The sequence below is a fragment of the Lepisma saccharinum genome, chromosome 27 (assembly GCF_977018435.1).
Source record: "Lepisma saccharinum chromosome 27, izLepSacc3.1, whole genome shotgun sequence".
NCBI lineage: Eukaryota > Metazoa > Arthropoda > Insecta > Zygentoma > Lepismatidae > Lepisma > Lepisma saccharinum.
In genome coordinates this window covers 22,196,277-22,222,593 of record NC_139255.1, presented here as the reverse complement: position 1 = coordinate 22,222,593, position 26,317 = coordinate 22,196,277, and the positions used below count along the sequence as shown (strand labels likewise).

Here is a 26,317-nt window from a genome sequence, read left to right as displayed (position 1 = left end):
AAAATGCGAGGTACGCTACGATGTTAACATAACATTATTTTCACAACACTTCTTAGGACTAAGATGTATAACTCTACTCTACGATATTGAGGTTATTCAGATATCTGCATTTTCTCAAGATTAGGTTTTCTTGAGTCCTACATTATTTACATACAGTAACTATAATACTTGTGGATTATCTGAGAGGACCTAACAAGATCATAGATATTAAATACATGTGAAAGGAACAATATCTCGTAAGGGGTAATTATCAAGTTGGAAAGTAACAAAGTACACACTTGAATATTTTCCAGACGTGTTGTATGAGTGATTAAAATTTGCCTGTTATCAGAAAAATGTATTTGAACGATTCAATAATCATTAAACTAGTTCTATAGTAACAGCGTGTACAATACAAATTATTGTGAAAAATATTGCCAACAATTAATATTTTGTGTTTGTGTATGTATTCTTACCATTGATCGATTACCGTTTAAGTGTTTAATGTTTAATGACCCAAGAATTGAGTGCAAAAACAAATCAAAATTTCCAAAATTTTATAAAATATATACGTTGATAAATTTTCAAGATTCGGCTGAATTGATTAATAATGCAGGCATATATATTTCTTTTAGAGAACATCAGTCAAATTAGTGCAACGTTCATACACTCCTGAATTGGGAAACAAATTGCCAAATGGCGATGTTGCACGAAGTGCCTCACACTCATCGGCCGACACGATCGACAGATTGTCACAAGGTGAAGATAGAGGTAAGTGACGAATTTTTCTTTTACACACTTACCCTCTTGGATACTACAGGGTGGTCCAAAAGTTGCAGTACATTTTGGTGCAATAATTATTGTCTTTTGTTTGTTTTATACAGGGGTGTGTAATTTACTTTTTGATTTACCCTAGTAATAGTATGCAGCAAAACATAGCCAAAAAAATATTGTATGAAATTGCATAATTTTGTGTCGGCCCTTTTAATGACGTCATAAAATCTAAAACCTACGGAAAATGAAAAGGTGTCATTACTTGGGATTATTCAGAATGAATGTACAGGGTGGTCCAAAAATCGTAGTACAGCCTATTATTTCAGAAGTTGTAAGGAAAATGAAACATTTGAAAACACCAATCTAAATTAGGTATGAGAGCCCACCTTTTGGGACATAACACAACAATGGCCGCCACTTTGAATTGCTGTCCTTACTTTAAATGGGAAGGGGGTCATGTGGGGTATCAAAACATATTAAACTTTTACCAGGAATTCATTCATGAAATCAGATTTCACATAACTCTTACGGTGTAGGCGTTATTGGCATCCAAAGGTCTGAAAACCTTAATCTGATTCCAGAAATGAATTCCTGGCAAAATTTTAATGTGTTTTGATACCCCACGTGACTCACTTTCCATTTAAAAAAATGAACGGCAATTCAAAATGGCGGATTTCAAAATGGCAGCCATTGTTGTGTTATGCCCAAAAGGTGGGACCTGATACCCAATTTACATTGGTGTATTCAAATGTTTCATTTTCCTTACAACTTCTGAAATAATAGGCTGCACTACGACTTTTGGTCCACCCTGCACATTCATTAGGAATAATCCCAAGTAATAACACCTTATCATTTTCCGTAGGTTTTAGATTTTATGACGTCATCAAAAGGGCGGACACAAAATTATACAATTTCATACAAGATCTTTTTGGCTATGTTTTGCTGCCTACTATTACTAGGGTAAATCAAATAGTAAATTACACATCCCTGTATAAAACAAACAAAACACATTAGAAAGACAATAATTATCGTACAAAAATTTATGAACATTTAACATTTTTTCGACATAGTCACTAAAGTATTCCAAGCATTTTTTTGAATTGTGTGACTAGTTTTTTTTTTAATTCTTGTGTGTAAAAATTCTGTTAAATTTCAAATGAGTTGACTTTTGTGCTCATCGGTTAACAATCGCGGCACCCAGTGAGAGCACAGTTTACTATACACCCAACTGGTGATGAATCAGCATAGACACGCTATCGTAGAATATGTTCAGTTCACTTGCAATCTCTTTTAATTTTCACGTGGCGTTTTGCAAGGATTATTGTATTCACACGCTCCGTTTTGTCGATAGTGTACACAGTTGCAGGCTGCTCAACACTCTGTTCGTCTTTCACGTTCGTTCTTTCCTCTTCGAACATCTGGCACCATTTCCTCATCATGGGATGTGACATTGCATTCTCAATCTTCGACAATTTGGCGATGGACTTCACTCTGATTATGCCTTCATGTCCACAAAAGTCGGACAACAGAGCACACCTGAACTTTGGACGCCACCTCAATACCATGCACCATACTCATGCGGTGACTACTCGCATACTAAAGCAGGTGCAGCATGGCTGCTTTGGGTGTGGGGAGAATACATTCCGGACAGTGTTGCCACCAAACGTGATTATTTTATCTCTTTTAGTACAAGAACACGGCTCGGGTGTAACTTACTTTTAGATTAACCCAAATATATGATTTCTTACTGGCGTGAGTGGTTCTTGCAAATATAAAGAATTATGTGAACTATCATTTATCGCAGTGTACTTTATTGTATTGAATATAAAGTTCATATTATCTACTAGTTTCAAATTACTCACACAGATTTTGGGAAACAATTGTGGTAAATGCGATTGTTAAGTTCTGAATAACCCATGCTGCTTTCCATATTGGTATTGGGTATTGAAAACATCCCCACTCTATATTTTAGGAGATATTTATATTGCAGAGCTGCAGCCAAATTTCACCTTGCTCTACAAAGAACATAATTCAATTTTTTTACCACCTGGATCAACGTCAGTTGCAAGTAAAGTGGGAAAAATTAGGATTAACTAGTGTGCTTGATTTTAGAAACAACATTTTACAGACACTGCACTTAGGCAAACTCCCATCTTGCCTTTTAGGATATTATTTACTCACAATGTATGTACTTACTTTGTTCCTTGCTATGCAGGAAACATAGTTTAAGTTATTTGCTATGTGAATCGGACAGACTCGTAGTCAGAATTTTATTTCGGGTGGAGGGGCTCATCACTTATCAGTAGCCGCCAAGGTGATGGGATAGAAGCCATGAAGATGAATTTAGCACTTGGATATTTCCAATTCCAAAGATACTTAATGTGGGGACACAAACCTCATGGAGAAAAATTAAACAGCTCGAAATGTATATCTGAGAGCGTTAATAAGAATACGACAAATACATTTCTAACAGCAAAATACGATATTTTACAATTGTGCGTAATTTACGGTATTATAAACACTTCTTAAAATAAAAAAGTGTTATAGTTTAGGACTGTGCATAAAAATGTGCTATTAAAGTTCATAGAAAAAAATAAATTCCTACGGATGGAATTAGACAGACAACTGGTTCTTGGACTGCATGCTCAATCAAGCATTACCTCTCGCAGTACTAACTATGAATCTTCTTATACTCTGTCCCGGGAATCTCTGGAGCGAGCGAACGAAAGCAAGTCTCTGCGCAAGTAGTGATTCGAGAGAGCTCGACTAATAAACACGTGTGAGTGAACGAGATTGCGTGGAGGGGGAAAGCAACTGCAGCCCTCAGTCTTTGCAACAGTGTTTACTGCTTTGTTCCGCCCCTCGTTTTCTTCCCTTCTCTAACTTTATGCGCTGCCTTGCTCCATAGATTCCCGGGATAGTGTATAGGTTTGTTTTTTTTCTGTGCAGATTCCTTCTAACACCAAATTAAATTATTTATTATTTCCTAAAATCTGAAGAGTTCAATATAATCAGTAGTAAGTAACTACATATTGTCTCGTTCCTAATCTTAACTCATTTAGTATCTATAGAGGAGTGTTTAACAACATAAAGAGTATTAGTTGTCATGGTCACGAATACTTCAAAACACAAATAAAAAACGCAATCATTCAGAACTGTCTTATGGTATCTAGCTTATTTGTGATTAACATCCAAATAATAAACATCACAATACCCAATAATGGTTTTGAACGAAGCCGCAATTGGATGCCAAAAGTGGGGGGCAAGGTCAGTTTACATATATATATATATATATATATATATATATATATATATATATATATATATATATATATATATGAAACAAATTAGAATTAAGAGGCCAAAATGTTGGGACAAAAAGTGCCAAAAAATAGGGAACACTGCCCCCACGCCCCTCTTCATGGTCTCAACTGGTTTTGAATGATTGATTAAGTTGATCTTATCTAGCCGTCTGCCACTTTCGGCTAATCGCAAACGGTTGAGATGAATTGTGACACGATGAAGGGACAGTCACAAATACATATGCACAGAACAGCACAAGACCCATATAAGATTTTCCTGGCTGTGCCCAAACGCCTTAGTCTAGTCAGCCTGCAAATGATTCAGCCCAGTGTGTACTATGTGGAGGACAGGTCGACATTTGGGTGCCTTCAGAGAATGCCGCCTCTTAAACCCAGTATTAAATAACGGAAAGAACGAGATGAATCCGTCTTTGTTCTTTTCGCTCACGTAGGGCGTTCTTGATAGGACGACAGTGGTCAACGCGCAAAAATCACCTATGCGTACTGTACTTGTATAAGTGAGATGATGGCTGCACATAATTTCCAAATTGTTTGATTTATTTGCTTCATTTTACTTCGCTTTTTGTGCCACTTTTGGCTAATTTGCGAAGATGGGGATGAGTGACGACACGATGAAATTGAAGACTAAAATAGGTAAACGCTGTAAGTGCCACAAAAATTCAAACACCGTTTTCCACGTTAAACTGTGAAATGTGCCATGCTTGATAATGTGGTAAACGTAAAAAGTGGCAGGTAGCCATCCATCTAAGTAGTTCAAAGGGCGTGTAAAAAAGCACGAGTTTGTACGTTCGTACCGGCTGATATGCTGAACAATGAGATTTCCCAACACGTTCGCTTTTGGTACTTACAACGTTTACCACTTTCAGTCCTCAATTGATGAATGAACACTCAGAAACATCCATGCGCAGGCCGGGATTCGAAACCGGGTCCCATGGCGTCGGAGTCGATGTGCTAACTTCTCCGCCACGGGGACCGGCAATTCCCAAATTTGTAAATTCAATTTAGAAGAGTTAATGTCAAAGAGTATATTTTATTTTAGGCGGCACAATTTAGGTAATTAAATTAGTGTAAATTACAAAAACAGTTGGTATTTTGCCGGGTCGATGTGCAAAGCATTATCTACACGAAACTCGGTCATCCTTTTCAGGTTGTTGTACACAAATCCAATTCCATACTTTTGATAATATATGATGGGGGAAACTCATTCATATATTGGAAATAGAAAAGAGTAGGCTACATTGTAAATGCGGAGAGTTGATTGTCTTTTCTCGAGACTGAAAAAAATGGCGAAAAAAATATATTGAAACTATATGGATAGAACGAAGAGAAGGTGTACGTCCGTGATACTGTGCTTTATTACCTATGAAAGTTCTGATACATCCGATAAAATAGATTTACCGTCAGGTTGCCTATAGCATGTGTCTGTGACTGTCCTAATGGCTGCGAATGTTCCACAGTTGTCCCTTTGGTTGAATACACTGGACATACTCCGTGCGACTCGTGGGGCGCATGCAGAAATGTACTAATAGTACTAAAAATGTACTAAATGTACTAATTACTACTTTGCTCACAGTAACTTTATGGCTATGTATATTCATTGATGTATAATTCATTTGGATACATCAACTACATGTTAAGTTACAAAGAGTTTCCTTCAGGGCGTTTCAGTTTGGACACCCTGCATTTTAAGAAAACGGAGCATCATCGAGCGTTGACAGGCGATATGATGTTAAACAATTTAGTAGTTTTGCAGCATACTGAATACCGATGCGCTCGTTTCATTACAGGTTGCAATATTGATATAAAACAATGGCTGGCTGTTTGCGGAGACATTATAGTTATCGGAGCGCTGGGCATTGGTGTTGGGTTGCCTCTTGCCATGGAGCTCAGGTCATCGAAGCTACTGGAAGCAAGGCTCGATGTCATCAAACGATTACTGGAGGAAGTGCCGCTTGTGGACGGGTAAGTGCTCTTTGGAATACAATTTAGATTATATCCTGGAGGAATATTTAGATTACTCATGTCAAATTTACACATGTTTGAAATCTCTGAAGTAATATAAAGTAGAAATTAGGAGACGACAAACATCATTCTGCTATACGTGTACATTTCATTGAAATGTTGCCGCCAGGAGGAACAGTTTTTAAATCTCAAATCAGCACACATCGCTAATACTCTTGCTGACACTATACACTGCTCATAAGCTCTCTACCTACACACCAGTAGTCAGCTGGATATGTTCCGAATATAATCTGGTGTGAAGCTGATGCATTTCCATACGAATGGAATTACAATACGCAGACCTAAATCTCACTTTTCGTCTCTCTCTCTCTCTCTCTCTCTCTCTCTCTCTCTCTCTTTCATCCTTCCTCTCCCCCTTTCTACTTCATTTCTCACAATTTATTTTTATATTTTATTTCCTTCTCTCTATTTCACTGTCTCACTCTCTTCTTTCTCGATTTCATATTCTATTTCTAACTCTCTCTTGTACTTTATATTTTTGTCTCTCTTACATCTATCTTTTTCTCACGCTCCATATTTGTAATTCTCTCTCAAAATTCTTTCCATTTTTCTCTTCCAGCTACTTCTTTCTCGTTTTCAAATTCTATGTCATGCATTTGGATGGCATTCAGAAGTGCTGACACGAAAAGCACCATAGGTTGAATATTTCTATAACGTAGATACCTTACAATGATTGTACACAAAAACTCATTACATTTTACCATGTACAAGTACTTTTCTTTTCACTAGAGCATCTGTTGGAAGGTGGTGACAAATTGTGAAGTTCGTGCTGTCATCAAGCTTTGAAAATTAAAACCGAAAGAAATGTATGAGGACTTGATACAAGATTTAGGACCATCCACTCCAACATATCCTACCGTTTCTAGATAGTACTGAGAGTTCAAATGTGGCAGAGAGTCAAGCGAAAAGACGCTCCTGCATTTGGCTTACCAGCGACAGCAACCACTGACAAGATTCATGACATGGTGATGACAGCCAAACGAGTAACCTCAGGTATTTAACGGAATGTACGAAGTTATCAACGAACACAGTGCATAAGACATTAACGAAACATTTTCGTATGACGAATGTGCGAGTAAGATGGGTCCTCCAAAACCTGACTCCTGATAAGAAGTGGAGCAGAGCGACATGTTCAAGAAACGTTGAGACACGTATCGTTCGGATACACAGGACTCATTATGCAAATATTTGAAGGTGTATGAAATATGTGTCCTCCACTGCAACCCAAGCCAATCAATCTCGATACAGTGGAAGCACACGACTTCCTCAACCCCAAATAAATTTCGGGTTCATCCATCACCAAGGTTATTCTAGGAGAATAATGCTATTAGATCTTCTGAATCTTTTCTTCCCGTGAAAAATGAATGTCGGCTTAATATTATATCACACGTAAAATTTCATTTCGGTCTCAGTAATTTGCGTTAATGTTTAAAGCACTGATAATTATGAGCAAGATTTATGCAAATCCTTGCAAACTTCAAACCGAAGGAGAGTTGTAGAGGAGGATTACCTGCTTCGCCTTAATAAATTCCTGATTGTTCTGCCTCTTGGGGAAAAAATCCTGCAGACAACGACAAGTGCCCGCAAGATGGCGCTCTATTGTATATTGCTGAACAGGAATTTGCAGGGTGGGGGACAAAAACAAAGTGTAAGTAAATGACATTTTCGAATCATATAGATACAAATCGAAAGAATTAACCTAAATGTTAAAGCAGGAATTACAGGATGTTGTTTTATGAATGCTTACTAATTTTATCACGTTGTCATTCTTTCATTATTTAGAATATATAAAGCAAAATAATGTTTTTCACCAAATCTCACCATTGGGCATGCCACAGAAGCTCATAATTTTCATAAGATTTTAATTCTTTCTAGTGATTTTTTTTCTGTCTAAAAATACCGTGTTACTTACTGGCACTGTAAAATGGACAGAAGAGTGTTAGGATCTACCATAATCTCAGAAACCGTTAGACAAAAAGAGATTAAAATTAAATATATTGATGAAAATCTATTAGAACTTACTTTATAATGATAACAATTATGTTTGCATGCGGGAGAGAGTTGTAACAACTTCTAAAGAATATTGCTTTGCTTGTTTCAACGACAAATGAGACAGTTGTTAAATATTATTTGAGATCATGAATTATTATTTCAATTATTGTTATATTAATTAGCTGAACCTAATATTTAAATACAAAGGAAATATGTCTAAATACAATGGTCAAAACGAAACTCTAAATTTTGGAAAAATTGTTTACACTACGTTAGGAACTGGACTCCAAGCGACAGCTGAATGGGAGTCACAGAATTCATACTGCAAAAGTTGTTAGAGCTCTTGTCAAGTCTTACGGCGAGAGCTCTACATGCAGGCAAGGGAAGTGGAGAGCGGGAGAGTGACGAATCCAATGCGATAAGGAACGCACCAGCCTGTAGATCGAGGTGCGTGTAGAACTTCCTCCCGCCACGTCGTAACTCTCAGCGCCACCACTGTTGTCTGGTTGGTAAGCTTCGTATTCCCCACTTCTCTTAGCTGCATGTTGAGCGCCCACCGTAAGAGTATAGCTCGACCACAAGGAAAAAAACCTTCCGTCCAAAGCGTTCGCGCAACTTCCCTGTCGTTATCGGTGTTCGGGGCAGTGTTGCCAGGTCAGACTTGAAAAAATCGGGAGATTGTTCCTTGGGAAACCAGAAGATCTGCTACAAAATCCGATGATCTAATAGTAGCGGATGAACGACCTTCTCGGGGGCGGCATAGGCGTGCGCACTGGGGGGCAAGAGGATGTCTGCAGATTTTTTCCAGCGAGGGGGAAACAATGTATTTTTATCAGGCGGGTAAACGAGGCATATTACCCCGTATAATGTTGCCCTCTCAGAAAACGCCACTTGAGTTTGAAATTATCACGTTCCTACATCCCTATTATAATAACGGATGTAAATTACTGTGATTGAAATCAACTCTGAAATAATAGGTACTTTTATGTCAACATTCATTTTCCAGAAGGGGAGGAGGTGGCGACCATCCTTGCCCTTTCTTCTGACGTCCATGCCGCTTTATAATTTTGTAGAAAATTAAGTATTTAAGTATAGAATAGTATATTAAAGATAGAAAATTAAGTATTTAAGTATAGAATAGTATATTAAGGATAGAAAATTAAGTATTTTCAAGCCGATGAAAGTTCCAAGCAACTACGGGGGAGGGGGTGCATTATTTCCTTTGTAATTGAACTATGCCGTTTCGTTCTCTAGCAAATTTCTTGTTATTAACACTCACATGCTTTATTCGTCAGTTATGCTGCCTCTATGTTGCTGCATTTAATATATAATAGACACACACACACACACACACACACACACACACACATAGGTATATAAAATAATTTGCCCACGCTACGAAGGCAGTATTTCTACTTAGTAAGGCAAGGACGTTTCACTGTGTTTGTGTCACTTCATTCATTTCATCAGTTTTTCATTCATCCTTGTTGTCGTACTTACCCGTAGAGGCACAAAAGCGACGTAAAATAACTAAAATAGAAATAGATTTTCGGGTGGGATAAAATACAACCATCTAAAAATAGTAATGTACATGGACGTCCGCAGGATTTTTTCCAGGCAGGGGCAAGGAAGGTATTTTTTTCCAGGGGGGGGCAAAGAAGGCACATTTTCTCCAATAATAGTGTTGTTCCCTCAAAAAACATTGCTTAAATTTCAATGTATCATATTCATGCAATAATTAACACACATTATTGCAGCTGAAATGAAATTATATGTGAAGAATATATAATTTTTGGTTGACTTTCATTTTCTAGGGGGGGCCACGCCCCCCCCCTTCGGACGCCCATGGTAATGTAGTAATAGTAATAAAATAATAATAATGTCCTAGCACATCGTTTGGCAAAATTTCACAGTTCAAACAGCACTTTTCATGGCTGAGTGGAGTTCCACTCTCCCCTCCATGTTCAAGTAAGGTGACCAGAAAACTTGTTTTTGAGCAGGCCGTCGGAGGTGCCATAGCAATAGTTTATTATGGAATCCTACCGAGAAATCAATAGGTCTGGCAACACTGACGTTGGCCGCTCTGAAGCCTCCTTCCTCCTGTCTTTTTCCCCCACCCGCCAGCGCGATGGGGTCTGCGCAGGTTTCTTTCCTTGTGGTTCCACTATAGAAAAGAGCTATAATTACCATAGGCTCAAACTACCTACCTTTGTGGTTTCTGGAGATCGTTACTGAGATTTTTGATCCTAGTTCTCCGTCTTCTTGTTTCCGACCCCGTTGTTTCTTCTCGCACGTTTGGTACGCACTTTCAGTTTCACTTGAAAGAAGTGAGCCAGTGAACCAGGCAACACAGTAGTTGTATTTACGGTACTATAAACCCGAGAAAGTATGAACCCCTCCTCAAGCAGATTTGCTATACTTAAAACAAGCTTAACATGAGCATATGAGCTTTTTGTTCAAGTGTGGAATCTTGTCTAATCTAAGATTTTTGTGAAAATGCCCTCGGGAATTTCCTCAGAAAGTATGACCCTCTCAGATTGATTTGTTTATACTTACAAAGGGCACTTCTGTGAGATTGTTATCCATAAATTTGTTAAAAATATGCCCCTCTTGTGGCCACACTTAAAACTGGCCATCCACACACATACACACACACACACACATATATACACACACACACATACACACATACATATTTATTTCTGGTTTAAGTTCTTGGATACCAGGTTCAATTTACATATCTAATATTAAAACAATGTAATTCTTCTAGAATTGCTCCGTGACAACAGACCCATCTATGTGCAAATGCCTGAACTCGGTGAATACTTGGGAACAAGTCCATTTTTTTCATTATGTCAACATTTTTAACTTCTTTTGCCAGTAATAGGGAAATGGTAGCAAGCATTAGACAAAGTACTTTGGAGCTGAATATTCCTTTTCTTAGACGTCGTATATTACTAAAATATTTTCAATTCACATATTTCTCATACCGCTGTATCTTGTTCTATTAGGCCTCTTCGAGAACATTGCCTATTAGGACTCTTCGAGAACATTGCCTATTAGTGAAATAATAGGACAAGCATATGGCGGTATGGGGATATGTGAATTGTTGGTTTCTTCAATTCACATAAAAGGATTGAATAGAAACTAGGATATTTTGCATTTGTTATATTCAATTTATTTGTTGTAATCTGTTCATATATAAAATCAAGCCCCGAGAAAATATAAGATCAATACTTGAACAATATGTGCGCATGACGGCCCCAAAGCGGTGGGATCGATACTTTCTGCACAGCGATCAGTTCATTTCGAGCCCAGCACCGGCGTGTCGATCAATATTTGGAGCAGCGATCCTTTACAAATTAGTTCCAGACAATTCCGCTCCCCTAAGCGTGGAGGCGCTGCGGTCGGGATTGCATGTACGCTCAGCAGAAAAACGGGATACACTCAGAAGAAAGTACTTCGGCAAAAATGTTAGAGAATAGCTCATGTTTCTGAATATACCCCTACAGTGTTTCTATTGGCTCTGTAAAACTATAAAAGCCAGGGTACAGTGCAGATTCTTCACCATTGCTGGATTGGCAGTGGAACCCACTGCTCCACCAAAGTATAGGAGACTTGAAGCATATAATTTGGCGGAATAATCCAAGTAAGGTCATATATACATATACATACAAAGCACAGTGCTGAACTCAACTGATCCAGCATAGAGTTTTGAATTTAAACCCCAAGAAATTGTATATAAATACCAAAGCCAAAACTATTAATACACGTACATACATACATACACAAAGCACAGTGCTGAACTCAACTGATCCAGCATAAAGTTTTGAATTGAATCCCAAGAAATTGTATATAAATACCAAAGCCAAAAAATATTAAGTGTATACACGCATATATACATACACACACACAAAGTACAGTGCTGAACCCCAACTGATATTTTTATTCAGTATAAAGTTTTGAATTGAAACCCAGGAAATTGTATATAATAAACAACAACAAAAATGCCGAATCAAAAATATTGTAATCAATGCAATAAAAATATATCCAGCCCCAATTGGGCCAAGCATCAAAAAATTTGTAATCCAGACAAATACAAAACTCCCACAAAAATTTGCCCCAAATGCAATAGAAAATACAACATGGAATATTTCACATATAAACATAAAGATACTTGCTCTGCATTGCCCTCTCAACCATCTACATCTGGTCTGAAAAGAAGGCACGAAGCACCTGTTAATGCCAGAGCAGCAAAACAGCCACGCCATGAACCTACCCGTAGCAGTTTTAATGCCCAACTTAAGGATTACCAGTTTGTATCAGAGCTAAGATGCGGCATTGAGAATTTCTTGAACAGTATAAATTCTGATCTGCAGGCAATTCTTAATGCACAAAATGGCTCTTATAAGCTATCCCTCAAATTGTTTGTACAATATAAGAAACCAAATGGCACAAAATTTACACAGCCCCACATAACAGAAACTGTACCGGTATATTCAAATGCAAATTCAGACAAAATAATAAGCAGGTTGATTGATCAATTAAATATCAAACACTCTGAATTTGCGGCAAAAGAGTCCGGATGGAGCCTATGCGGTTCATCACACAAGTTATATGTTAATATTTCTGAATTCACTCCATTACAAGGATCCACTTATCTGCCTTTACCTGCCAATATTAAAAACAGAAGAGCCGTGGTTAATATAGAAAATACCGACCAGAAATGTTTTCTGTGGTGTATATTAGCTGCTTTGTTTCTAGTTTCAAGGCATCCTGAGAGAATAAGTTATTACAAACAGCATGAACATATTTTTGACGATGCAATGAAGGGTTTAGAATATCCAATGTCAGTTCAGAATATTGATAAATTTGAAAAAAGGGCCAGGCACATCAATGGCAAACAATTATCTATTAATGTTTTTATTTGTTCTACTGGACGTGGCAATTCTTTGATAGAACCTCTCAGAATCAGTACACTTGATGATGAATCTGCAATTCCGATTGATCTGCTCTTAATTGAAGGGGATGGCACATATCATTACACTCTGATACACAGTCTTGAAGCTTTAGTCAGAAAACAACTAGACAAAACTCATACAATATTCAAGTTGTGCAGAAGATGTTTGACTGTATTTGATGGTCAAAAAATGGTGAAGGGGGTTCGGGAAGAGAATGCAGAAATTGCAAAAAACAAGTTAAAAGAGCATCTGAAATACTGTGGCAACCATAAACCTGTTCATATGGTGATGCCCAATCCAGGTGAAAATTGCAAATTCAAAAAGTATGAAGCCCTGTTGGAACACCCAGTATATATTGTCTGTGATTTCGAATCGAACCTCAAACCTATTGCATTCTGTAGCCCAGATCCAGAAGAATCATCAAGTACACCATACCAGCAACATGAACCATCCAGCTTTTGTTATGTGGTTATACGGGACGGTGTTGTTATTAAAATAGATTCATACATGGGAGAAGATGCCATCAAAGAATTTGCACATAGAATGGAAAATATGTGTCGTGACATAGCATCTAACATCTTATTAAAATCAAAGCCTATGTTGCCTTTAACAGAGGAACAGATTGAGGATTTCAACAATGCAGAAAAATGCCCGGTATGTGATTCTGAATTTTCAGATACAAATATCAAGGTGAAACACCATTCTCATACAGATGGTAAATTCTTAATGGCCCTGTGTAATAGCTGTAATATTAAGATCAAGAGACCAAGATTTATCCCCATATTTTGCCATGGAGCATCCAATTATGATTTCCATCATCTGATCAAGTACGAGGGGTTTGAGAAGCAGAATTTAAATATTTTAGCTGAAAATGATGAAAAATATATATCTATTAGCAAGATAATTAAAGTTGATGGTGTTCCTATTCAATTAAGATTTCTTGATTCTTACAGATTTTTACCGGCTAGCCTGGATACACTGGCCTCTCAATTATCTGATGATGACTTGAAAATCACACGTGCATTGTTTCCAAATCAGGACCTGAAATTAATTAGGCGGAAGGGTGTATATCCATATGACTATGTCACAGATTCTTCTAAATTTGATGAGTGTTCCCTGCCACCACAAGAAGCATTTTACAGCAAAATCAGAGGATCTGGAATCAGTGATGAAGATTATCACCATGCCCAGTTGATGTGGGACAATTTAAATTGCCAGACATTTGGTGATTATCACATGGCTTATTTGAAACTTGATGTTACCCTCTTAGCTGATATAATACAGATATTCAGAAAATCTTCCATGCAAAATTATGGACTGGACCCAGTGTATTTTTACAGTGCCCCGGGCCTAGCATGGGCTGCAATGTTTTTCAACACCAAAAAGCCATTGGATCTGATCCACGATCAAGAAAAGTATCTGTTTATGGAGGAATGTATAAGAGGGGGGATGGTGCAATGTTCCCAGAGATATGCCAGAGCAAATAACAAATACATGCCTGATTATGATCCAACACGGCCATCAAATTATATACTGTATGGAGATGCAAACAACCTCTATGGTCACGCTATGATGGATAAATTGCCATATGCAGAGCTTGAGTGGGTCGAAGATTTCAATATTGAAGATCTTAAGGATTTTGATGACAGTGAGTATGGCCTCTTCTTAGAGACTGATCTGACAATTCCTGATCATTTACACAACAAATTTTCTGATCTGCCCCCAATTCCCGAGGTTCAGTGCTCACCTGGCTCTAAACAGAAGAAGCTCATGACGACACTGGAGCCGAAACAGGGTTATGTCATATATTATAAAAACCTCCAATTCCTGATGAAACATGGTGTCCAAGTAACCAAAGTTGGCAAAGTCTTGAGGTTCAGGCACTCAAGATGGTTGAAACCATACATTGATACAAATACGGAGCTTCGAACATCTGCAAAGAGCGAATTTGATAAGGGCTTGTTTAAATTGATGGTGAATTCAGTGTATGGCAAAACAATTGAAAATGTCAGGAAACATACCGATGTTAAAATAATTACTGACCCCAGCCGGAGCAAAAAATTGGTTGCAAAGCCCAACTTCAATTACAGAAGAATTTATGATGAGTACATGGCACTTTTCAACATGATGAAAACAAAGATCAAGTTTGATAAACCTATTTATGTAGGGGCTGTGATATTGGAATTGTCCAAATTACATATGTTAATATTGTATTATGATGTGCTGAAACCTTTTTACGGTGATCGTGTAAAATTATTGTACATGGACACGGATAGTTTTATTCTTGAAATTCAAACAGAAGATGTTTATCAAGATATGTCACAGCCTGAATTGTTTCAATACTTTGATACCAGTGAACATACAAGAATTCAACAACACCACAACAAAAAGGTGCCTGGCAAGTTAAAAGATGAGACACTTGGTGATGTTATTGTGGAATTTGCTGGGTTAAGAGCCAAGATGTACAGTTTTGAAACATGTAGTGGTGCTGTTGCCAAAAAGGCCAAGGGCATTGGCAGAGTAACTGTTGAAAAAGAGCTTGTATTTGAAGATTATAAAAATTGCATCAAATCACAGAGTTCAATCAGAACATCAGAAAATAGAATTCAGAGTGAGGATCACTTGTTGACTAGCAATATTGTAACAAAAGTGGCCCTGGACCCACATGATGATAAGAGATGCATTTTGTCATGTGGCACACATACTTTACCTTGGGGGCATTGTGATTTGAAAAATGGAAATCAATGCCCAATTCCAGAGCATGATTTGAAATAAATAAACATGCCTATGAACTTATTTGGGTTCAAAAAACAGGCTATTATGGACCTGCCGACACCACTACCCTCTCCTGATTTACAATCTGTAATGTCTAAACTGAGTGGCTTGTTAATTATTCATCTGAACAGCATACTTACAGATAATGATGAAGAAACAGGCAAAATATTGTACATATTTAACAATAATTTAAATCATTACCAATTACCTGTAGGTGGGCAATTGCAATTTATTACAACCCCCGAGGGTGATGTCAAGATTTCAGTAGGGAGAAATATTTACAGAATTAAGCACTCAAACATGGTTTCTGGCACTGTATATACTGTTTCTGCTGGTGACTGCTTATATATTGAGGTCCCTGGATCCTATGACAAGCTTATACCCTTTTTTATAGAATTAAGAATCAGATACTCTATAATAAATAACCAGTAAAACAAAATGCCTAATGATATATTTGGCCATACAAGGCATGAAGATCACAGTGATGAGATTCTGATGCTTGATGTCAGAGTCAAGAAATTAAGAAGTGATTTACAAGCTTTACAAACCACACTCAATGCCAGTCTTCAATTAGAAATTACAAATTTACAATCACAATGCATGGACCCTCTTCTCAAAATTGATTCCGAACTCAAAGTGTTGCTTCAGAAATATACTGATCTGGCTACATTGGATAATTTTCAAAGTTTGGAAGAAGCTGTAGCAGCTCTTCAAGCCAAATTTAAGACCCAGGCTACCAACTCTGAGCAATTGAAACAGCAATTAGAAGAGCAGATAAATAATGTCCAGGCACAGCTCCAAACAATTGTCAAAAGCATAAAATCACAAGAAGATTTTGATCTAGTGATTTCCACTCTAAAGGAACAGATTCAGTCACTCCAAATACCTAATCTGGATCCTCTGAACAATGCCATAGCCGAGGTTAAAGAAAAAATTGAGACACTTGAAAATTTTATGAACAATTTGCCATCTTCTGATGCTTTGAATGCAATAACTCGGAGTGTTGCCAACATCAAGCTGCAACTTGAAACATATGAAGATTTTGGAAAAATTCAAAGTTCCATAACCCATCTTGAAGGTACAATAGCAGCAGTGCAAAGTGATTTGGCAAATGTACTAGAATCTCGCCTGCCCGGGATTGTAGATACACTTGTTAGTGTCCAGCAACAGATCACAAAGCTTGAAAACCTCAACACTGAATCTGAACTATCTCATTTTCATCACTTGATTGATGATATCCAAACAAAACTTGAAATTTTACAACGATCAACACCCTCTCAGGCAGATATAGCCCTGCTCCAAAATGCTATGCAAAATGTGGCTGATGCTTCTGAATTAAGCAATGTGAAATTGGCACTTGAATCTTTGCAAAATACTGTATCAAATCTGCCTACATCACAGGAACTTAAAAATATTAAGAGGGCAGTGAATCGCATATTGAAATCAGAAGATATCAAGAATATCCAGGCAGAGATCAAACATCTCACTCAGACAGTTGCCACTCTACCAACCAATCAACATATTAATGAACTGCATGCCCTGTTTGAGGATATCAGAAGACAGGTCCATGATCTTACTGCTCAAAATTCAAAATTGGCAGTTGTTGAAAATTTGCAACAAATTGTAGCTAATATCAAGCAACAGCTAGGAACCATGGAATCCAATCAAGCAAGTGCTTTGTCTGTTTTTGCCACCCAGCTCCAAGAAATAGTGCAACAATACAAGAAACTTGTTGTGGACGTAAAGATCAAGCCAGGCCATGATGATGTTGTTAGGACCATCAATGAGCATCTTGAATCTGTAACAAGCAGATTGCTCACAGCAGAAAAGGAAATAACAGGCATAATCGAGAATCCAAAACATACAGTAATTCTTGAATTGTACAGCATCCCCAATAAAGAATATGATTCACCATTTACACCAGGTAGCAAAATATATATGCTGTCCCCTGCACAATTTTATTACCAGTTTTTTGTTGGAGGCACATTGAGACCAATCAAGATCAAATATTGGCATCAGCCACAGGCACACCACTACCCTACCTTATCAATAACAAATGCTGAGAACAAAGTGAAAATCACCAGTGTAGAATTAGAGGATTTTACAGACCCCAATACATTAGAAACAGCCTATACTGAAGATGATGGCTCTCTGGAATTTAAAATACAAATAGGGGACAAATTATATTTAGAAAATCCTGCAGTATCAGCTGCTGAACACCCTATAGTTGCAATATTCTTGTTTACATATCATGTCTAGACAAATTATCGTTGATGAATTACACAGACAGGCCCGACATAATTTTAAGAGACTCCCAGTAGTCACAAAGGGCATAGATGATTTATGGCAGAGCGACTTGATTGAGTTGTCAAGTGGACAGTTGAAAAACTTAGACAAAATCAACAAGGGCTACAAGTATCTACTCACTGTGATAGACACATTTTCAAAATTTGCCTGGGCTGTGCCACTCAAATCCAAGACTGGAAAATGTGTTACAGAAGCCCTCAGGACAATCATCAATCATTCAGGAAGATCCCCGCGCTATTTGCAAACAGATAATGGCAAAGAATTTTATAATTCAGTGTTTCAACAATTTATTAAAAGCCAGGCAATAAAACATTACTCGAGTTACAGTGATCTCAAAGCCTCAATTGTAGAGAGATTCAACAGAACCTTAAAAAATCTTATGTATAAACAATTTACACTTCAAGGTAATTATAAATGGATTAATATTCTTCCAGAACTTCTACATAAATATAACAACTCGGTCCATTCCACAATCAACATGAAACCCTCAGAAGTAACTTCATCTGATGAGCAAAAATTGATCAGGACTGTTTATTATCCTAGATATCAGCCAACAACAAGAAGGGCCAAATACAGGGTGGGTGATCAAGTAAGAATCAGCAAATATAAGCACTTATTCAAGAGAGGCTTTACAAGAAACTGGAGCAGTGAATTATTTACAGTGGTTCAAGTTAAACCTGGGACCCTTAACACATATATAATAAAGGATCACCGAGGAGAAATTCTCAAAGGCAGGTTCTATGAACAAGAGCTCAGCAAAACTAAACAGCCTGACACATATCTCATAGAAAAAATTATCCGCAGAAAAGGCAAGAAGTTACTTGTCAAATGGCTGGGACTTCCAGAACACAGCTGGATCGATGCAAACAAAGTGATAATATGAACACCTGGGATGTTATAAAGAGGCTGCCAGAACCTGAACAGCAGAATAAAATAAATGGAGTGCTGCTGCCTGATAATATTAGGTGTCTTATTGTTGGGCCATCTGCTTGTGGTAAAACTACACTAATGGTTGATAATTTTTTATTGGCACCCAACTGGTTAGACTGGAAAAACAGGCACTTGTACATCTTCTCTAAGAGCTTGGAACAATTAAAATATCAGCAGCTGATGAAGCTATATGATGGATTGGATATTGCTACTTTTGAACCAGATGTTAAGCCACTTCACGAATGTCTCGATAATTCTGTTGTTGTGTTTGATGATGTTATACTGGATAATCAAAACAAGGTTAGAAATTTCTTTACACAGGGCCGACACAAAAACATTGATTGCTTCTACCTGGCACAGACTTTTTCAAAAATACCGAAGCAGCTGATCCGAGACAACAGCAATTTTATATGTGTGTTTCATCAAGATCATACCAACCTCAAACACATACATGATGAATATGTAGGTGGGGACTTGAGCTACAATGATTTTTCCAAGTTTTGCAGCAGGTGCTGGAATCAAGACAGTTATGGCTTTGTCACAATTGATATGACAAGAACACCTAATACTGGAAAATACAGAAACAAAATTAACGATTTTCTAGACGTTGAAACATATATAAATAACCATGAAACGACCAGTCATTGATGATCTTAAGTTAAGAGATTATCTTGTAAAAAGATTTAAGGGATGGAAATCAGAGAACCGAGGAATCTATGAAAAACACAAGCAAACAGAACAGCCTGTAATTGATGCTATTAATAATTTAGGTAAGAATATCAAAACTGTTACAGAGCAAAATCAAGATTTGATCACAGAGCTTGTACCTGTAGCTGCAAGAAACATATTAGATTATCCATTCACCCCACTTTCCAGTATTCATACACCTAGTCCTGTTGCTCCTCGAAGAATTGAAGCTACTCAGGATCCTATTGAATTGGGTCTTCTTGCACAAAAATATTTAACCACACCTAAAGACAATAAAGATGAGGTGTTTGGCTTATATGCTGACACAGAGCTTGATGGGAGCATCATTCATAGAATTGGCAATTTCAGAGTAACATTTATGGGAGATGATCTGATTGTTTATTCAGAATCTCGTCTCGGAGAAAAAGGTGCTTTTGTTAAGTACCCCGGAACACCTGGGTTGTGGGAACTGATTACTCGGAAAAGGCCTGGCAGCTATACAGATCAAGATTATGAATATTACAAAGAAATATTAATAAAATCAGATGCCCTATACCAGAACAATGATCCCACACAAAAAAGAGTCAAGTCTAGCAGTGGGGCAAAATATAACAACTTAATCAAGCCCATATGGTCACAGATCAAGACTGGCAGTGGAATCAAACAATACAACACCCTGCCTAAAGAATTTGTGTGGGTTGATGATGTCAGGAAACTTGTAGATAGGTTGCTGGTAATAGCTGGGGAGGAAAATGCTGGGAACCACAATTTTTACAATGAAAAGGTTGGAATTATGGACATGATAAGCACCAAATTGTCTAATTTTATAGTGAATGACCCTAAGGGGATTGGATATCTCATAAAAATTATTAATACTCTACCCCCCAAATTTTGGAATATTTCTGAGGGTCGGGGGTTGGTTAATGACATCATAAACAAGCTGCCATTTGAACTACATATTCCAGGCTATCAGTATTGTGGTCCAGGCACAAAATTGGACCATAGATTAAACAGGGGTGATCCTGGTATAAATCCCCTAGATGCTGCTTGTAGAGACCATGACATAGCATACAACACACATACCGACCTTGACAAGAGACATGTTGCAGACAAGAAATTAGAAGAGGCTGCATTTGGTAGATTTGTAAGCAAAGATGCTTCTTTGAGTGAAAAAATAGCAGCATTGGGGACCACCATAGCTATGAGCACCAAACAAAAACTGGGGTGGGGGTTGTGAATATGTATATATAATAAACCTACAATGAAGGCCAAGGGTGTTATGTATCAAATACCTTATGCAGGTCTCAAATCTCTTAAAACTATTGACAGTCTTTTAACCAAAAAGCAGCGCAAGAAAAAAAGCTCTTGTCTTGCAAAGGGACATGGTATGAAATTGTTGCTTAGCACCCCCCAATTAAAAAAATTACAGCAATCAAGAAAAAAATCACATGTAGGGGGTTTCATATTTACCATCCCTGCCATCTTAGCTGCTCTCGGGGCTGTTGGGAGCTTGGCTGGGGGTTCAGCTGCAATAGCAAAAACAGTAATAGATGCCAAGAAAAATAGGGCAGAATTAGATGAGCAGAAGCGCCATAACCTGGCAATGGAGAAAAAAGGCAAAGGTGTTAAAAAAGCCATGAATAAGTTTAAAAAAAACAAGAGCCGCTTACAAACCAAGATATTGAAGCTTTAATCAAGCCATTGGGCATCAAACATTTTAGAGGTGTGTACATGTCTGATTCCTTGCCGGAACAACCACTCAACAAAGAGTGTGGCATTGTTAATTTGGATGAGTTCAAAAATCAGGGCACTCACTGGATTTGTTATCTTAAATATGTAAAAAATAAGGCATTTGTGTTTGATTCATTTGGAGGTATTCCTCCTGAAAATTTAGTAAAATATCTAAAATCAGCTAATCTTTATTACAATAATGCCCGTGTTCAAAACTTCAAAGATGTTAATTGCGGACATTTGTGTTTATCTGTTCTCAGATATATGTCTCAAATAAATAAACCATCAATTGAAAATTTTCAAAAAGCCTTGTGGTATCTGAAACATCATGGGGGTATTCCATCTCACCAGCCAAAATTCAATATTGAAACTCAAATTGCATGATGATATAGTGTATCCCAAAACAATAGCTCTCAGAGCATTTTACGGCATGTACCTGATCCCTAATATTACGCACCACAACAATACAATTGCAGTAGGGGATCAAAAAATTGTCATCACTCCAGGGCAGTATAATCTGTCCACTCTAAATGCTCAATTACCCAGAGGTGTAGTGTTAAGTCAAAATTCTGTCACTCACAGAGTAGAGATTGTATCTGCTACAGAAACAGTGCATCTGGGTACTATAGGAGAGCTGTTGGGATTTGAGAACAACACAAAACTCGAAGCAGCCATCAAACACACTGCTATGAATATACCTAAATTCTTAGCCATAGAGACTCTGAATATTCACTGTAGTGTGGCTGAGGGTATGATCACCAAATCAAATGGCATAGGCACTCACAAACAAACTGGCATCATTGCAACATTCAAACCTAATTCCGAATTCATGGAGCCCATCATCTACAATCCATCCCCAACATTATATTTTCCTGTGTGCCATAATAGAATAGATTATATTGAATTGATGGTCACTAATGAAAAAGAAGAATTAGTTGATTTTGCTGGAGCCACAACAACTGCAATCATAGAGATTAACATTTAAATAAAAATACATACAATGGAAAATATTGAGAGTTATGAGCTACAATCATTCCCTCCAAACAGGAGGACATTTGCAAATTTAAATCAACCCAACACAGAGATTGAGGTTGATCTTGATGTAGGGGACGGATTTATACACCCCCACAGAGCAGATCTATACATCAAATTTGATGTTGTAAAGCTGGATGGAACAGATTATCCGGCAAATTCAAACATAAGACTGGTGGACAATTTTGTGCCGCATCTGTTCTCTGAAATTGAGATCAGAAAGCATGGTGTTGTTATAAACAGAATAGATTATCCCGGCATTACCTCCACAGCTTTGGCCACACTAAAATTATCCAAAACCGAAGCTTCTTACTACAAAATAGGTGGATTTGAAGCTGGTGATAAGATATTATCTAAAAATCATACAGTGCTGTTCCCCATGCGCCTGTTGCCAGGATTCTTCTCGGATTACAAAGAAATTATGTGGAAGGGTGGGTTAAGAATTACATTTAGAAGAGCTGCAAATGATAATAATGCATTGATGAGGTACAGCACATTAAACCCTACGGGGGAAGCTATGCCTAATACTCTACCTGATGCAGGCAAATGCATTATTCAGACTATGGAGCTAAGAATCCCCGTTGTTGAATATGAGGCCAGTTACGCTCTTAAATACAAAGCAGATATCCTAAAAAATCCACAGGTTCCTCTGCAATTTTATACATATCAATGCGTACAGAAGCCTGCCTCTGGTACTTATTATGAGTTTGATGCCACAAATTCATTCTCCAGTATTCAATTTGACATGCCTGATTTTGTGGTGGTACTGTTTCAGACTGGGAGACACAACAATCAGGAAAAAAATTCAAGTAGATTTGATAACTGCAACATCAAGAACATTTATCTTAAAAATGGCAGAAATGAGGTCTTTCCTAGAGAAAATTACAATTTAGACATGTCCAAGGATGATTTCCTCAAATTATATGAGGCTTTTTCGGCTTTCAAAAGGGTCACTACTGGCAGTACTGATATGTATTACTCACCAGATGAATTCAAAACACGGAGACCCATGTTTGTAATCAACACTTCAAAAAGAAAACAAGTTGTAGTGAACGACAGGACAAACATTAAAATTATCTGTGAATTCCACGAGGCATTACCCGATGACACCATTTGTAGTGTCATTCTCATAGGTGAAAAATCATATGTTTATGATGTAAGAAATGAGAGAGTCACGGAGCAATTCTAGAAGAATTACATTGTTTTAATATTAGATATGTAAATTGAACCTGGTATCCAAGAACTTAAACCAGAAATAAATATGTATGTGTGTATGTGTGTGTGTGTATATATGTGTGTGTGTGTGTGTATGTGTGTGGATGGCCAGTTTTAAGTGTGGCCACAAGAGGGGCATATTTTTAACAAATTTATGGATAACAATCTCACAGAAGTGCCTTTTGTAAGTATAAACAAATCAATCTGAGAGGGTCATACTTTCTGAGGAAATTCCCGAGGGCATTTTCACAAAAATCTTAGATTAGACAAGATTCCACACTTGAACAAAAAGCTCATATGCTCATGTTAAGCTTGTTTTAAGTATAGCAAATCTGCTTGAGGAGGGGTTCATACTTTCTCGGGTTTATAGTACCGTAAATACAACTACTCAACACCAGTCGATGTCAGGGAAACGAAACTCACTCAATTAATCAGTGAGGAACGAGTTTAATTGTTGGCTTGAATGTTATAACGGCGAACTGACAGTAACAATCGTTAAAAGTTCATACTTGCGATAGTAATTATTGAGTATCCTATACGTGACGTCAATTCCTTCGTTTCTGCATTTGGCATCTGAGAGAATAGTAAAAACAATATGAAAACAATACTTGAGAGAGGTTGTTTGCTTATCATACATTATGTTAATGAACATCTTCTCTTAAGTTCAGCAGTTTCGCTGGCTCAGGTTGTTAAATTGTCGACCTTGCCACAGACGTTCTCGGGTTTGAGTTTCATTCTGGAATGACAATTATTGTACTGTACTGTGCACCTTCATTTTGTTATTATTATAGTTCTTATGCTTTCATTTTTTTATTAGTTCCTTTTCCCGTTGGCAAGTCGATTTTTCTTTTTCTTTTCTTTTCGATGTTCGAACTTGGAGCGTTTCTTGTTTTCTTTGTCACATCAGAAGACAGAGATGCCGTAGGAGTACCCCAACCGAGAGGCCTTCGGGCTACCCCAACTCCTGCATTTCAGCGATACCTCATGGCCCAGTATAAGCCAAACCCCTATATAAAGAACTAAATTTTTCATTTACATTATTTGGCCAATTCATCAATAATAGAATCCTCTGTTCTGTGCTTATGAGTGACGTGTGGTTGAATATGTAAAATAGAGTATAACTACAAAAGCAGCAGATGTACGAGGAACTAAAATAAGGCTAAATACGGAAACGAGTTGGCAGTGCAGTGTGTCACCTGAATGGTGGTTTTCAAGAAGTAACTTGTTTTTCTTTTTTCGTTCATTCATTAGTTCAAAAACCGGTAAAAAGTGCAAATATGTATGGGCGTAATTATGTAGGCGCTAGGGTGGGCTAAGACACCAGAGTTGGCATTAGTCCCCCATAACGCATGAGGCCTATGCACAAAATAATTAAGGAAGGAGAAACTCCACAAAAAATTAGAAAATTCATCATGGAACTTTTTTGTGGTGTGGCAGTCACACAAATGGAAAGGAGTTGAAATTATATTTTGATGCAGGCAATAAACAATAGAAGGTAGATTAAGGGTGCCATTCATTCTCTATAAAAGTTGAAGTCTATGTGCACTTTATGGACCATATGTACGGGCAAGATTTTAAAGAAAATATATCACGTAATGTGTATTGAATTCCATCTTGGAGCGCATGGTAAACAATAATGATGTTGCTATCAAAAGATTGCGGATTGACGTACAGTGTTACCATAAATGGAGTCTTAAAAGAGCACTTAGACAAGACAATTATGTAATTTGTGTAATATATTAGTTCTTTCAATGAACTAATATCAAGTGCTTCTCAACGCTTGCCTTGTAGCATTATAATTTGTTCATCACCATGAACAGGGGATTACCCAATAATAACACACTAAAATTGTACCTTCCTTATCCTAAGAAGAAATATGTTCTTTAACCCTAGAACGCATATGTGGGGTCTCTCAGACCCCACGTAGTATATTAAAGCACCTTCTGATGCAATAAATGCGCATCAGTTCTTCAGTGTTCGTGACATCTTACATCTGAATATGTTCTTATAACGTACGAAATTATAGCCCCGTACCAATAACAATTTTTGTGAATTTTGTTACTTTGTATCATTATCCCATGTTTCCATACATGGGGTCATTCAGACCCCAACAAGAAATAGTACATTTTTTGTAATGTTAGGCACTATTTCTGTCATAGCAATGCATTTTGCTCTCGTTCAACTCTAGGATCGTGCTTTTACAGGTGGTTCATAGATGCGCTAATGAATCAGCTTCACATCTAGTTCATAATATTCGTCTATAAAGCTATACTCCTATTTGGCCGCATTACTGTAAGAAGAAGAAATACATACTATTTGTCATATTTCTTTTGGTAGCACTTTTGCTGTGCATCAAAAATATTATTTACAACTTGTCACCTTTCTTGCTGAAAAATAAGTTATGTACAATTGTATGTAATATCAATGATGCATAGGATACTTGAATCATGGCAGGTTTGTGTTAGTGTTGCATCCTATGAGTGTGATTTAGAGATTTGAAGCTTTTTTCAAGGTATTTGTTTCAACCAGTGAGAATGAGTTCTAAAAAAAGAAAGAATGAGTGTTCAGTGAATCCAGAAGATGGTAATT

The 26,317-nt window shown here is 37.4% G+C and overlaps 1 pseudogene; it reads left to right on the top strand.

The window, feature by feature from the left end:
* LOC145980188 (dipeptidase 1-like) overlaps positions 1–26,317 on the top strand; it is an 89,362-nt pseudogene that overhangs the window by 1,988 nt on the left and 61,057 nt on the right.